This window comes from Melospiza melodia, chromosome 1, assembly GCF_035770615.1.
Source record: "Melospiza melodia melodia isolate bMelMel2 chromosome 1, bMelMel2.pri, whole genome shotgun sequence".
Taxonomy (NCBI): domain Eukaryota; kingdom Metazoa; phylum Chordata; class Aves; order Passeriformes; family Passerellidae; genus Melospiza; species Melospiza melodia.
The window spans coordinates 7,052,855-7,069,398 of NC_086194.1; positions in this window are offsets into that span (position 1 = coordinate 7,052,855).

Below are 16,544 nucleotides of genomic sequence, written 5' to 3' on the forward strand. Positions count from 1 at the left end.
CCAGCCGCGCTCCCCTCAGGGTTTCTCCGGGCCGTGCCCTAAGCCAGGGGTGTTTCTGTCCCCTCAGGCACGGCTTCCCAGCCGCGCTCCCCGCAGCCCAGCAAGGAGGGACCCCCGGCAGGCTCCATTCCCTCTGGGTAAAACCCCAGGCTGCCCCGCCTCTGCCGGGCTGACAGGGAGCGTGTGCCAAGCCCAGGAGGGCCGCAGTCCACTCCAGAACGGAGATTTTCCGCTCCCTCCCTCCCTCCCTCTCTCCTAAAAGCCCTCAGCGCTCTTGCAGATTCAGCCGAGCGAAAGAAGCGGCTCAGCCCCCGCGGGCGAATGGATTTGGCGTCACCGGGTCCCAGGGAAGGGAAAGTTTCCAACATCCCTTCACCTGTGGCTGTGCTGCTGCCCAGAGCCTGCCCACGGCAGTGCCACCAGGGCTGAGAGCCTGGGACAGCAAGGACAGAGAGGTGTCTTTTCTTTAGGACAGCAGGTGGTTTAAACAAGCATACATGCTGCATCAAAATATGAGGGTTTGTTTCTTCTTCCCTTGACGATCTCTGCATCTTTTTACAGTGCCTGAATTTGAGGATAAGGCCAAGCACGTTACAGGCACAGACCTTTGATCACAGCTCTTAAACTCAGATTTATCCCTGATTCAAAGATGTGTGGGTATGCAGTCACAAAGCCAACACTGTAATCACTCCCAACAAATCTTAGAGGATTCTATAAAACAATGATTGAGGAGAGAAGGGAGAAGAGTTTTCCTCAAAAATCCTATCTTCTGAAAAAATACAGGGTTCTGGTAGCTATCATCAAAAAATATAAGAATTCATATTTATTTCCTGCCTTATGGAAGTTCAGTATTTAACAGGTGCACAGCTTGGTCGGGTGTAAAGCCTGTAGCCACTTTTCTAAAGCCATACAGAATTAAATAAAAATATCACCCCTTTAATGAAAGAGACAGCTGTCCTATAGGTTCCTACAGAATGTCATGGAAGGAAACAGACCTGGAAATGAAACAGGGGTTAAGGAAGGGATGGGGATGGGTCTGTAACACCTGCTTTCTCCCAATATTATAAACTCTGCCAACAAAGTGCTGTTGCCAAGGGATATGGGAATGACTGGAATAAAGAAATGAAAAAATTACTAAGAAGCATACCTATGAAAAAACTGTCACAAGATTTTTCTAGCTACTGTGGTGTTGAAGGTTAAAAAATCAGGGAAGAAAAGGTAGAATTTCTTTAAAAGGATTTTAGCAATTAGTATTTTAAGCACTCAGATATTCTGGCCATTCTTCAATAAATTAACTAAATTAACTAAATTCATTAATTAATTCAAGTTGGAATAAAATCTACCATATAAATACTCTTTCCCTTGTTTATGCAAAATTGTTTCCCACAATATTATAATTATTTTCTACATTTAGAATTTTAAATCTAAATTATTCTTCTTCTTTTAGATTATTTGTATGAATATTTGTGTTTATTGTAAAAGAAGTTTCAGAAAGTGACATAAAGGCAGCATAACCAAACTCCCAAACCTAAAAAAAATCCACAAATCAACTTCCCCCCATCATGATTGCCTTAAGCATGTTTATCACTTTCAGAATACCACAATAAACAGTTATCCTTATTTTTTTTTCCTTTGACCCTCTAAGATCTCAAATATGACCTTTGATTCTCCAGTCATATTTTTAAACTTTTCATTGCAGCTCTGAGGATTAGAGACATGTTAAAACAAACAAACAAACAAACAAACAAACAAACAAGAAAACAAACCACAAAAATGCAACATACAGCAAAACAAAGCTTAAATCCTCCTACAGCTGCTAGACTTCAGGAGCTTGACTCCTTGTAAAATCAAGTGTTAATAAGACCCTGCTATAAAATAATCACCAATTATTTCAGACATTAGGGCACCATGTTTTTATCCCTCTTTGCTTTTTATCTTTCATGGATAAATGTAGCCAACATATGAACAAACAACACTGTAAATACTTTTAATGAGATCTGAAGTTATTTTGATTTATTTGACTAACAGCAACTATGTTTTCAGTTGCATGTAAGCATGTAAATTACTCATTTCAGAGACAAATGGGTACTAGAACACTTTGGAGAATATCAAAGAATCACAGAATGGTTTGGGTTGGAAGAGACCTTAAAGATTATCTGGTTCCAACCCCCTTCCCATGGGCAAGGACACTTTCCACTAGACCAGAATGCTCAGAGCTCCATCCAGCCTGGCTGTGAACACTTCCAGGGATGGGGCATCACATTTATCACCCAAATACTTCCAGGTTTCATGATCCTTCAGGGGGGCAAAGCAGAACAGCACTTCAAACACACCAGCCACAATTTGCCTCTGCCCTACACCACCTGAGTGCTCCCCATTTTAACCCAGCCCTACCTCAGCAGAAGCAGCACATTTTGGGCTACACCCTGGCACAGGACTTACCCTACTTAATCCTTAAATACAGGTTGAGTCAATTTTTCCATAATAAATTTCCCTGAGTACATTGCTACATTTCTAAAATAGCCATAAAACTTTGCTTTGAACCTTGGTTGTACTGCTTATAGTTGCTGTAAGGAAAATAATAATGGCACCAGCAAACTTTTGTGCTCAAGTTCCACATGCAATATGTAGAGATTTTCTAAAGGCTTTAAATGTCACTGAAAAGGCATATCTAAAAAAAAGTGGTGAATGGGGAGAGCTATGTGAGTTGTTGGTGGGTTTAAAATCTTTACTAAAACGAGCACTTTTTGGTAATGCTTTATAGTTTGTTGTTGATAATATCATATATATTGCACCAGAGGGCAAAAAAAGTCTCTGTGAAAAAACCCCACTATAATTCTTTTTATGCAGAAGATATATTAATTAGACTGTGAGGATTCAATATAGATTTTTCACACATGCAATCTGTGGGTATATTTTAGGCACAAACCCCTTCAGAAGTCTCATTTTGGGTGACTACATTTCCTACCATAAATAATGTGTGTATTCCATACCAGGGTTAATATTGTAATTTCTCAGGTCAACCACATTATTTCTTATGTATACATATATACATATATATGTATGTATACATATATGTATACATATATATGTATATTCTTATTTGGGACTTTCAAACCTTTTTAAAATATAGGATTTAGAGACAAGTTCTTAAAAATCAAGATATTTCAAAATCTGGAAACTCAAGATCTTGTCTGGCTGTTATTGGTATTCAGTATCCCAGCATTAAGTATGGTTAATTATAGCTATTTTTCTCTTTATTCTCTTCTTATGTTAACATTTGTCCATGTTGGTCTCTGCACTTCCCTCTCTGGCTGTCCCTTTCTTTTTACATTTCACCTCTCATTCTCATCCTTCTGATTTTCTTCTCCATCTTTCTCTCTTCTCCAATTTGCCACTCAGTTCTTTGAGCACACTTGAAGTGGATTGCTTGGTTTCTGTTCAACACATTCATTAGATTGAATTCGACCCTGCTGCATAAGGCTACTTAACTTAATTACCAGTGCAATCTAATTAACCTGACGCAGTGTTGGGATGCAGTAGTCCCTGCACAAGTCTTCTGTAGGGGCCAGAGAGGACACAGCCCTGACATCTGTCTGCCCACACCCACACTCACCTGCTGACACTCAGCACAGTGCAGGGTGCAGTTTCAAATCAAGTACAATATAGGATCTACATAAGGAAATTGCTGTAGACAGCTAAATTGCATTGCTCGCAGCAAAAGTGCAATTAAAACTGCCTTCCATGGGGAAATTTGCAGGAGAAATTGTAAATCTGCCAGGAAGGCATGAGTGGCTGAAGCAAGGTCAGATAATGAGGTTAATGAGAGAGGCTTCTTGTCCCCAGAAGGTCACCAGGAACACAAGAGTTCCTGTGACAAATATTTATGCTGAAAGAAAGGTTGTGTGGACAGGTGGCTGTGCTTCCTCTGCAGGCTGTCAGACACCTTCTGGCAGGTAAGTGCTTACTGCAGTGCATTCTCTTGTCACCTGAAGCCCAGCAGCACAGTCTGCCCTGCAGCTCCCTCCTCACTGTCACAGAATCCCTGCCAGAATTTCTGCTGGGTGCTGGGCACTCCCCCAGAGCTGCTGCACTGCTCATCCACTGAGTCACTGGGATGTCTTCTCACCCAGACCACAGCACAGACGAGGGGAAGTGAGAGAGAAGCAGGTTCACAGGACCTTTCTAGGCTGTTTTTCTAATTTAATCTGACTGTTAATTTCTCTCAAACTGCCAAGGGAAGGAACAGTTTTTTGAGTTTACTTCCTTTTCACTTGCAGATCTTGTCCATCTTCCCAAGTGATCCTGGGTATCAAAAAGTCTCAGAAGTCTTCATTCAGAATGAGCAGGCCCATGGAATGGGTTCATTTGGCACACAGAAGGCTGTGGCATGGGCACTGGTGCCAGGATTGGCAGCAGGCTCCCTGTTTGGCAGCCCCAGGGTCTCACTGTGTCCCATCCTCATGGCTCCAGACCCACAATGCCCCCGAGGCTGCCCTCAGGCTGCACAGCACTGACCCACAGGAAATCAGATGGTGCATGGTGCTGTGACCTGAACCCCACTGTGTGCTGCCATTAGTGCCAGCACTGTTCTATAGATGGTCAACAGGTAAGTTCTGTTTCTTATTTGCATTACTACAATATTCTCATTTTACTCTTACATCTGTAAGAGTGAAATAAGAATAATGCTCTCTGTCATCTCTGCTAGAAAGCGTCTGGGAGACCTGACTAGGTACAAACATGGAAAACTCATTTTCTTGTATGAATCACAACAGCTTGATAAAAGACCTTGAGGCTTCCAAGTTCACACAACCTCTGTTGGTTCTGAGAGCCAGGAGAGCCTTCCAAAGATTGAAGTACCTTATGAGACATTATCTTTTTATATTGGTTTCTATATAAAAAAAATTTCCATTATCAACTGGAATGATGCTGTTCAGCCTCAAGTTTTCTTAGTACTTGAGAGTCATGAAGAAGAAATCACAAAGACCTTTTAAAGTAGCTAATTTCCTCCTTAGTGATACAGGAAAATTTCTTTTGTGTTTTCTACTGATTGTGAGTCAGAATTTCTGGCTGTTAGCCAAACACAATACTTGGAACCTTTGATTTGCATATGTAGGCCTACAAGTTAGACAGATAACCTCAATCAAAATTTAATATAACAGATTATATGCAAAGCCAGTGAGAAAGGATTCATTTCCCATATTGAGTGACTTTTGTCAGTTGTGCAAATTAACACAGAGAATTACAGATAGAATTCAAGAGGAGTCTGCTTTTCATTTTCTTTTCCAATAATATGCATAATGCAGTACATTAGCTAAAAGAACATTTCAAGGAGGCAGAGACATGGTTCTACCAGGTATGTGTGGGCATAAGAACAAAAAGTGTTTTCAGCAGCACAAATCTGAAAGTACTTCCATGTTCTTCCCAGTTCAGTGGGAAGAATTCAGAGAGCTCAAGAATTACAAACACACTTTCTGTGAGCCTTCTCTGTGTGATAATATCAGAATTTATTCCTTGGCATGGAGTGTGCTTGGCTTCAGACAGGACAGTGGGCAGGAACAGCACTTTCCTTCTGGAGTGGAGGGGGTGAGACTGCCCCAAAACCTCAGTCTGTCACTGCTTAGTGGTGCAGATGCAAAAAGAGGTGAGGTTTCCAAAGTAATCATTAGCAGTTGATTCCAGGATGGTCTGTGAGATCTCAAAGAAAATAAATTCTCCATATTTACCTTCAAATTTGTTATGCTGAAGGTACTGGTGGCACAGTGTCCCACCTGCAGCAGTGTTCTACACTTGACCTCCAGCCAAGGCCAGTGGCAAGATTCCCTTTAGGGAGGGCAAAATTGCAACAATTATAAAACAACCCAAACATGTTCTCTCATCTGGCAGTAACTAATAACAGGAGAGGCCCAGAACTCCCATTATGTGTGAAGAATCAATGAGAAGGTGATACTTTATGGATGAGACAGAGGACTGAATAAAAACAGGAAGAAAGAGCAGAATGATATGAAACCTCCTCTGCACAATGGCTTCCAAAGGATCAGAATGCTCCAAAACTCTGCTTGGCTCCACACCTTGGTATCCAGGACCTGTGGATATCACAATGTGTGCAGCATCTGAAAAGCATGAGAGGGGAGTGGCAACTCCTCCTTGTTTTCATAAATAAATTGTTTTTCTCTTGTACTGAGAGCACAGTCTTTCTTAACTGGGCTTGTTTGCAACAATGCCAATATCTTTTTTTGACCCTAGGTATCTAGTCTATGTAACTGAGGTGCTGCAGGATTTGTTTTTCTGCTTCTCCATGTGTGATGGGCAGAGGGAAGCATGATGAGCAGGTGTTCAGTGTGAATTCATGCAGATCCAAGATGACATCTCCCCAGGACAAAGGGTGACATGTAGGAAAGGTGGCTCAGAACTGTCATCTCCACCAGCAAACCAGAGCAGCAGAGCACAGACCTGAGCAGTGTCCTGGAACTGTCCTGATTGTTAAACTGTTCACAGACCCTGCAGAGATTTGGCTCAGGCTCTCTGCAGCTCCCCCAGACCCTGCCAAGGCATGGCTCAGGAATTAACACCAGCCAGGGAGCATTGCCAGGAGGCAGCCTGGTCATGGCTGCTCTGTCTGAGGGGTGAGAGTTTTCCTAAAAGCCTTGTACCATCTAAGATCTGCAGCTCAGACCTGTGCCAAGAGGATGGAAATGTTGGATCCTGGCTTCCCTGCATGCCTGGGCTCTCTGAAAACTAAACTACACTTGTTCCTCAGTCTTTTCAATGCCTGTCAGCCCAACACTTCCACAGGAGGAGGCCAACACAGTTCCCACTGCACTGCTCCTGTTTGGGCAGAAAATGAGCTGTCCAAGGAGGAATCTCAAATGTGCAATGATGAAGGTACCAAGGGTCATGATTATTGGCAAATCATTCTGACACATGAATGGTGAGGGATATATCCAGTTAAAGACTGCAGATTGTACATCACTATAATATGTATTCATGCTGTAATTACAAAATTACAAAGTATATATATAAGATAGCAAGGGCAGATTTAACAAATTTCATGCAGTCATATTCTAAAGCCAGGAGAATCTTACTAACAGTGTTAGAAAATGGTGAAAATGACAATAAGGAAAGGTTTATAATACCATAATTTCATGTCAGGAAGAACTTCCATTTCAAAATATCTCAAAATGATTTTATTTTTATCGTTTTTCTTAAGAGGGTCTAAAATCTTATCAGAAGAAACAAATATCTAGAAATTACCCTAGAATACAAAAGTGGTCCCCACAATGAATCCAAAGAGTTCCCAAAAATAGTTAATGTAATTCAGTGTAGCTTCATTAAGATTATTATTTTATTCTCAACAGAAATTTCAATTATGAATTATTATGCAAAGTGCCTGGACTTTAGAGTCTTTAAATGACAATTTACAAAGTAACATTAGAGAGGTGTGCAAGCTCAGTAGATCCATTGGAAGTAAAAAGTGAGTTCAAAGAAAGGGAATGGCTCAAGAAGAACTTCCAGGTGTTGAAGACAGACAACAAAACAAACAAGATTATTAACTGATTGTGTTCTGTTACTGATGAAGAGGTTACAGTTGTAATATTCATAGATAGGTATGAATTAACATATGAAGGCACATATGAATCCTCAAAATTATGCTGGCCATGCAGGTAGAGTATATTCTATTGAATATTCTCTATAAAATATAAATAAAATAGCTCTTACTTTTGTAATTAGTAACTGATAGGTCCCCATTTTGGGCCAACTTAGTAGCTTGCAGCAGAAAGCAGCCTCTCAGCTCTCTGGGTACTCAACTCTGCAGGGAGAGCACAGAGAACAGTTTGAATTTAGGTTGTTTGAAGTCAAATTGACTTCCCTGTACATGGTCTTTACTCATTCTTCAATAATCAGCTTAGAGAGCCAAACAAATACAAACAAGCAGCAGGAATATCTCTTGTTTTAGTGAATGAGGGCACAGTCAGAAGCTCACAGCAAGTGCTGGGAAAGTGAGCATCAATACAGGGCCATTGCCTGCTGGAATCATGAGAATTGGGACACAAAGATCTGCTTGGAAAGAACAGGTGTGAGGATCATATCCACTTCTACAGTCCAAGGAAGTCTGCCACTAAGTGTGGAAAAGTGCTACTGCTGGATGAATAAAATCAGGAATCATGTGCAGGTAGGGCACAAAACTTATGTACTGAAGGAGGGTGAAGAGCAGGGGGATAACTGAAAAAATTGTAAAGTCCCACATCAGGTGAGATGCAATTGATTTCTGTTTCTGCAAGCATCTCTGCAAGCTTCACAGATGACAGGAAGGGTGCAATCTTGACTTCATGGTCTTTGAACTAAATACAAATTTATTTTATTTTATGGCATACATAAAAATGTGTGAGGGAAATGTGGGAGGCTCTCTTAAGCTGAGTGAAATATGTTCCTTATGCCCAGCATTACTGTGGTCCCATTTTCACTGGGAGCTGACCATGAGCTGAGAGGTCCCAAGAGCCTCAGTGCTCACTCCATGAGCCTTACTCCATGGCTAAGATGCTTTGGGACCACAACATCTTGAGGAAAGGAGAGGGAGAGCAAATCCTCCTGTCAAATCTCCTCACACCCATCTACACTGCTCCTGATGGCACAAGGCTGATCATGTGGAAGATATTTTTATTGTACAGCAGTAAGCTCCACTGAGCATTATTCAACTATCTGAACTGATAAAATTACCAGTTATTCTGAATTATCAGAATGATGAGTATCTGAACTGGTATTCAATATCTAGAAGATTATAAAGACAAGCATTTTGTGTCTGGGAACTTCAAATCAGGACTGTAACACATTTGTATTTTGACTGCATATACTAGAAGAGTAATTAAATGATGTATAACTAATTAAGAATATAGGAGGAGCACCCATATGTAAAACCCACCATAAACATATAATAATTTTATACCATATTAAAGATACAGAATTGTTGATATGCAGACATAAACATATGTGGCATGTATATCTCAAACCAGTCTCGAGCATTCCATATGAAATTTGCTGGAAGCAGGCCACTAATTACTAAAGCTGAGGCTAATCCTGCAATCTTATCATAACAGAAGTTTTGTTTTCATCAGGCCTTGAGGATCCATATTCAACAAATATTATTTCACTGCCAAAATGAAATACAAAATACTTGGTATAATGTGGTTGACTTAAGGAATAGTCAAATGCCACTCTTGGGCTGTTAATACTCAGAATTTATTTTTTGGTGTTTGGAAAACATTTTATATTCTTCAGCTCTATGAGGTTTGCTGTCATTCAACTCATCAGCAAGACTTCCACTCCTGGGAGTGGAAACTCAGTTTATTTTAAGGTTTTTGGAGATAAAGGAACAGCTTTTGCCATTCATGTCTGCAGAATCTGACAGTAATCCCACAGCAAAAGGCTTAGTCCCACCAGAGCACTGATGTCCCATAAAATTAGGGCAAGTTCAGGAAAAATATTTTTAGTGCATTCTGCTCATTAACACTAAAAGAGAAGCTGAGGGAATCCCAATACCCAAACAAGTACACATCAAAAGTCACACAAATATTTATCACCAAATCACACAAAAATTTACAGCTTCAATGGTGAAGTTGAGTGGATGATACAATTTTCTTATCCATAAAAATTTATGTCCCTCATTAATTCTTTTCAGAGTAAAGCTGCTTCATTATTTATCCTCTGGGTAAGCAATTAGTAGCAACGTTGCTCCTGGGTAGTATGTGCTGAATTTCTCTTTAATATCTGCTATGAGAGACCACATATTTCAGGCTGCAAAAGCAAAATTAAAAGAAACTCCCAAAACTGAAGAGCTGCTCTAAGCAAATAAATAGCTTTTGGTATCAAAGGAGTGCTGGGCAGGAGGAAACATGTACTTTCTCCTTGAAGAAAACTGGAGAGCACTGGAATTACAGATTTATAAGCTCTTTCAAAAAGCATCAGCTTGACTCTGAGAGTGTTCTCTGCCAAAGCAATTAAGCTAAAATTTAAAGTTGCTGTAAGAAAAAAATAATTTAAAAAACTTCTGTAATGAAAACATTTAGAATTGGAAGAAGTTTCTTATGTATAAGAGCAAATAAGTTCTGGAATAGATTTTCAAAGAGAAACAGGGGCAAAAAAGATAATGGCAATAAATTATTGAAAGGGATTATATTCAATATGATAACAGGGTTAATAACAGGTGATTGGAATATGTTCCCACCCAGAATGGAAATGTTAATCTGAGAATTAGGCCAAATGAGGTATGACTACCAAAAGATTAGTGTCCAATTCTCAGCTGGATACCAGGGCTGGCTCTGCCCTGTCATTACATTGTTTAAATTCAACCCTCAGGTTAACTCAGTCAGAGGGAAAATAAGTAACCCTTAAATGTTGGTGCTCTCAAGCTACAAAGCTGGAATTGAAAGCACCACAGATGAGCTCAGCTCTCATGGTCATTGTGAGTTATAAATTGAATTAAAGGATGTACTCATTTGGGTAAAAGACCATTATTCCCCTACAACAATGGGAATAGAAGTCAACTATTCAAATCTCCAAGTCCTCTGATGTTTTCCAAGAATATATATCCTTGCCCAGAAGGAAAGGTGAGTTCTCCCAAAAATTACTGAGAAAGGGCAAGAGTGACTCATTTTGACCTCAGTCCTGCAGACTGTGAGACAGTTCTGAACATTATGAGACTTTTCCAGAGGTTCTGGAAGTACAGTGAAGCCAAAGAAGGTGTGGCACCACCATGAGCATAGAAACTCAAAATTATTCTCAAAATTATACCAATTAGACTGGAAAAGGGAAGACTTTGAGGTCTTCTCAAAGCTATCCAGCACCTGAAGGGAGCCCACAAGAAACATGGAGAGAGGTTATTTACAAGAGGAATACTTGATTGGACAAGGGGGAATGGCCTCAAACTGAAGAAAATCCTTTATTACGAGGGAGGTGAGGCACTGGGACACGTTGCCCAGAGAAGTTTTGGATATCCCATCTCTGAAAGTGTTTAAGGCCAGGTGGGATGGAGCTCTGAGCACCCTGCTCTAGTGGAAGGTGTCCTGCACATGGCAGAGGGGCTGGAACTGGGTGATTTGTAAAATCCCCTCCAACCCAGGCCATTCTATGCTAATGATTCTATGAAAGATTACTATAGTGAAAGAAGCTTAGGGAAAAAATAGTTCTGTGGTATAAAATCTGTGGAAGTGAAATACTTCCAGGGCACATGGCAATTCTTGGAGGAAAAGGAGTACAAAAAACTGCAGCCAAGTTAAGGAAGGCAAACAAGGGTGGAAGCCAAATCAGTTCTCAGCTGCCACTGGACATGACAGCTCCAGGCCATGTCCCCTCTGCCACCACAGCTGACACAGGAATGCATTGTCCTCTTTGTCCCCCCAAGGGACCACAAGGACTTTCTGCTCTGAGACAAATGTCTCTGCAGAGCTTCAGTGTTCCAGGGGCTTGCAGACACAGTGAGTAAAGGCTGGATGCCACATGGAGCCCTCAGAAACTTCCTGAAGTCAAGTGCTGACCTTGTCCCTTGTAACACAAAACCACAAACCTGTTGTCTCATGTGCCTTTATCACAATAGATCTGGAGTTGTTGGGTTTTTTTTAGTCTTACAATGAGCCAAAGTAAACCTATTTTTCATGCACCACTATGAACCTATAAAATCTGAATTTTCTCTTTTGTTAGAAGAGTTTTGCAGCCTTGGTGATATAAACTGATAATCATTGCTCAACATTTAAAATGTGCCCATTTAAACTTGGTGTGGGTGTTCTGCAGATTTTTTATCGTGTCCCTGTGAAGGGTTTGCATGCTTTCTGCAAAGAAAATAAATAGAACAAATAGTATGGCACCACAAGTTGGTCAATTATTAGCTTTTGCATACTCAAATCATGGCCTTTCTTTACAAGGACACGTGTTAATATATAATAGAAGTGGATTTCAGTTCTTTTTAAATTGATTTTTCAGACACACAGTGCAATCTTATAAGGTCAGCTGGAAAGTAAGTGGCCAAAGAGAGGCCTTTCAGAAGAAATGAGCCACTGGTCACACATCATGAGAAATAAACATATGAAACTAAACATATGAAAATTATTTTTATTTTGTAGTAGTCCCAGGCTGGCATTTGACATGCACACACCAGCCTCACTTAAGTCTGGACAAACTGTCTGTAATGGTCTGAAACTGATTTGAGCATTTCTCAGATCTAAGAGAGGTAATAAATGTCATGGGCCAAGTTTACAACCCACTGCCTCAGGCTACTGGTGCTGACCACAGCTCTGACTGTCCCTGTGAAGCTGCAATTGCTAATTAATATCCAATTATCATTTTGAGGATGTAGAAGTTGTAAGTGGGGAACAGCAAACAAGTTTAATATGATTTTGTGCATAGAAAATGAATTGGCAGGGAACTCAAAATGGTCAGGGTAAGTAATCAAACACAGCAATCAAAATTTTTGTGGCTACATTCAGAGACAGAACTAGGAAAATGTGAGAGAGAAATGTTTTATTCTGACAGGGATTAAGACAAGTCAGAGTTTTATGAGCCAAAATATTCCTAACATATAGTTACAGATAAAAATGACCAGAGAAAAAATAGGCAGATAATTCGAAAACAGTAGGCAGAGAACAGCAAACTGATTCTTGCAGCCTGAAGACAGAGACTGAGCCAAGGAACCAGAGACCAAGAACCAGTCTGGACTCACCAGCTCATTGGGAGACTTTTGATAAGATAAAGAAAATTATATCAGAACAGTCCTTCAACAAGCTGCCTGAACTTTGTACTGTTGTGTCTGGTAGAGGCAATTTTAGTGCAACGACTGTGTTACAGGGATTCACACCACGCTGGGAACTGTTTATTCTGTACCAAGTTCAAAGTCACACCAAGTAAAAACACCTGAGGAAGGTGACAGCAGAGCTGTAAAGGTCTGAGGGCTCTGCACCCCCATACAAACCCTGCACACAGAACCAAAGAGCACTTGGGTGTTGTGTTTAACACATCTGGTGGCTCAACTCTCCCATCTCTCTGCTAACCAGGGGCTAAGGAGGAAAAAGGCCCTTGAAATTAAGAGTTCCTAGAAACTTGAAACTTCCAAACATTTCAATTCCCATTTTTGCCATCCACTTATCTTCATTAAATTTTTTAAAAATTAATTGCGTTGAATTCCAAAAAATGAGCAAATTTCAGCTGTATTTTGAAATGGAATTATAATAATAATTTATAATTGATGAATTGCACATTATATATTTATAAGCTACGATTTGCAAAAATTATTACCCTGTCTGAAGGGACCTGTAAAGGAAAAAAAAAAACAACCAAACCAAAACAAAATCAAAACTGAAACCAAGAATGTGTTCTAATCAAACTGTACAACAGGAAAATAAGGCTTTTACAGAGAACTGTAATGACCTTATCTCCTTCATTAATTCGAGTGCCCTATTGTAAGAGATAAGGGAAACTGTTATCAGGGGTAAGTGACAAGATATTCTGCTTCAGGCTGGAACAGCTATTTCAGACTCTGAGTAACCTCTTTATCACCAGGACAGGCAAAAGGCAGCTCTCAAGTTTTCTAGGTGAGCCAAATCTGATGTGGACAGCAGAAACAAGTCAGCATGTCAGCCTCCTAGTGCATGAGCTGTTGGAACTGCTGTGAAAGGGCTTTATTGACAAACATAATACTGACCCATCCTGTATATTTTTGTAATTTTTTCCATTATTGAAAATCTTGTGGGTTTAAGTATTGTTTTATCCCCAGATCTCTCTTGGTAAAACAGGCTCTGCACAGGTGGCTTATGAATTCAGCACTGTGGGTCTGTTCCTTGGGGGGTAAATGGCAAACTCCTGGAATATTTATTGCACACCAGCTGTGGGACTTGCTCAAGGCTCAAGGGAAATCTGCCACTGAGTTGCAAGGCCCAAGTCTCTGTCAGACAGCAAAAATTCCTGGGGTGAAAAGCTAAACTTGCTCAGCAAGTTTTAGTCCAAGCAGTGGCAAACAGTGAAGTAATGGAGGTGTTGGAGACTGAGAGTCACCACTACAATGACAGTTTTTACATTGACAATGTAATGAGATTTCTGCTTATACTGGTGAGATTTTCCAGTGTTATATGTTTCATTTAAAACATTAGTGAGATATCAATTATCTAAGTATATCCAGAAATTTGACAGGAAAAGCCAAAAGTTCCAGTTTGGAACTGCCTGGGTGAATCTAGGACAGAAACCTGAACGTAGCAAGCACTTTTCTGTTTACACTGTCTTGGGGTTTAAAGAGTGTTCACCTGCAATTTGGGATGGCTCCACATGCTGTATGGGTTTGTTTTTCATTTTGTTGCATCAGAAAAAATCTATATATAAACCTGGAAACCTGAGACCTGAGTTTCTTTTGGTTGTATAGGCTTTAACCTAGCTGTACAGCATATGTACACATGCCATCAAAGTTTCTATCTCTTAACAGCTGTGAGGAAAACCCCAAAGATTTGATCAGTACAGACAGACAGGTGAGCAAGGAAGCTGGAATAAGAATTCTGAGACCACTCTATTAGCCTAAATGCTTCCTAAAGGCAATCTGAAGGCCAACAGTGTTAAGAAAGTTATTCATTAACTTATATTAATATGTTTATCAATTTTTTGTCATTACTGCATAAGAAAACAAAACCAGGTCAAGACTGACATACAAGTAGCAAAATCCCTGGCAGTTTTCTTACAAGCAGTTAGAGGGTGCCTCCTCCAAAGCACTTAAGATTCCCCTTTCCAGAGTACTGTGTGCTCACAGTTTTTATTGAAATCTGTGGGAGCAGGTCTGGTTATATCTGCCTGGGCCCTGTCTCCAGCATGGACACAATCCCACGTGCTTCATTCGCATCCCTGACAGGAGAGGTCTGAGCCAAGGACAAAGAAGGCAATGGGCTCTTCCCATGTGGGAATTTTGCCCAAGAGAAAGAAATCTCACAGGGGTTGAGTGCTGTGCTAGTGTTTTCTCATTTGTAAACCTGGTCTTACAGGCCTTCCCTATTTCAAAGGGCTGTGGGATGATAAAGGGTTTAACACAGATAGACTGCAGTGATAACATAATATGCTACATATCCATGGAACATTCTCTGGGAGCCTAACAGATTCAGACAAAAATGTTTTAAAAAGCCAGAGCTGGAAAAGCAAACTGGCTTTTCCTTCTGTTCCGAGGCAGCTTTGGCAGGAAGAGCTGTACTGCAGAGAGCACACAATAATTTTTCTGGTTTAAAATGTGAAAAAATTAAGGGTTGTGTTACAGGAGCATGACACTATAAAAGGATGAACTAAGAAAGCCCACTGCATGTGGTTTACACAAATATCACTGAGCCCACAATGTCTCCCGGCTCTGTTCAAGCTGCCTCCTGACAGGAGGACAGGAGGACACCCATTATCTACCATCTGCAAACAGATAAGCATTTAATTCTAGGGGAATACTTTTGTCCCACTGAAGTCCCTGTGTACACATAAGGATGGTAATTTTAGTCCAGTTAGATTTCTGGATTCTGACTTTCAGAACTTCAATATGTTCAGCATATAAATGGCTCCAGCAGTGACCTGTAACAGCCAGGGACAGGCAGAAAGTGAATTTTATAATCAGGCCCTTAGCACCATATTGGACTGACCCTTCTGGTTTAAACTTTCCATGGCAGGGCAGTGTGAACAAGCACTGCTCTGAGGGAATTTCTCTCTTCTGTCTGCTTTTGCCAATAATTTTGGCTAGTGAAAGTTGTTGTGTAAAAAAAAAAAAGAAATCCCAGTTTACCCTCTCACTTCCAAGCCTTCATCCCTAGAACACACAGATTTAAAGGAACCTTTTGTGCAATACACAAAATAAAACAGCTGGCTGCCCACAAGGCCTCACCCGAGACAAAACAGTAACAGCCCTTCAGTTCATCTGTCTTCCTGGCTCAGGCAGGCGCCAAGGAAGCCACAGCCTCCCAGACTGCTGGGAAGCAAGTAAATATCAGAAAATGCCATAGGTCAAACCATCAAATGCTGCTTTACTGGCCCTGATCTGTAGCTGTTGGGGAGCTGCTCACAGCTCCTGCTGATTCTCTGGTGGCAGCACTAGCTGCCAGGATGCTGCTGCTGCTGGGAGTCTGCTGTTCCTCTTACCACAGGAAAAATTAAATCACCTCCCACGTTACATTCCAGAAAAGGCCAGGTAGCTGCAATTGCCCCTTTGTGGAAAAGGGTGGGAGAATAAAAAAAGGCGAATATGAATGTGTGCATGTCCTTGGTGGAGGTTCTTTCTTTTCCTTCTTTTTCTTTTTCTTTTTTTTTTTTTTTTCCTCCCATTTAGGTGAATGTTTTTGGTGTGTTAGAAGCAGAAAAACAGCCTTGGGCTCATACGTGCAGATTAAAAGGTGAAGTTGATCACTATCAAAAATACTTTGTGACCTAAAATGAAGCTCTGAGTCATCATCACAATTGGCTAAAAGGAAATTGAAGAATTAAACTTCTTGAAAGCACACATGGTTTGGGTTGGAGGGGACCTTTAAAGTTTATCTAGCCCCAGCAACAAGCAGGGA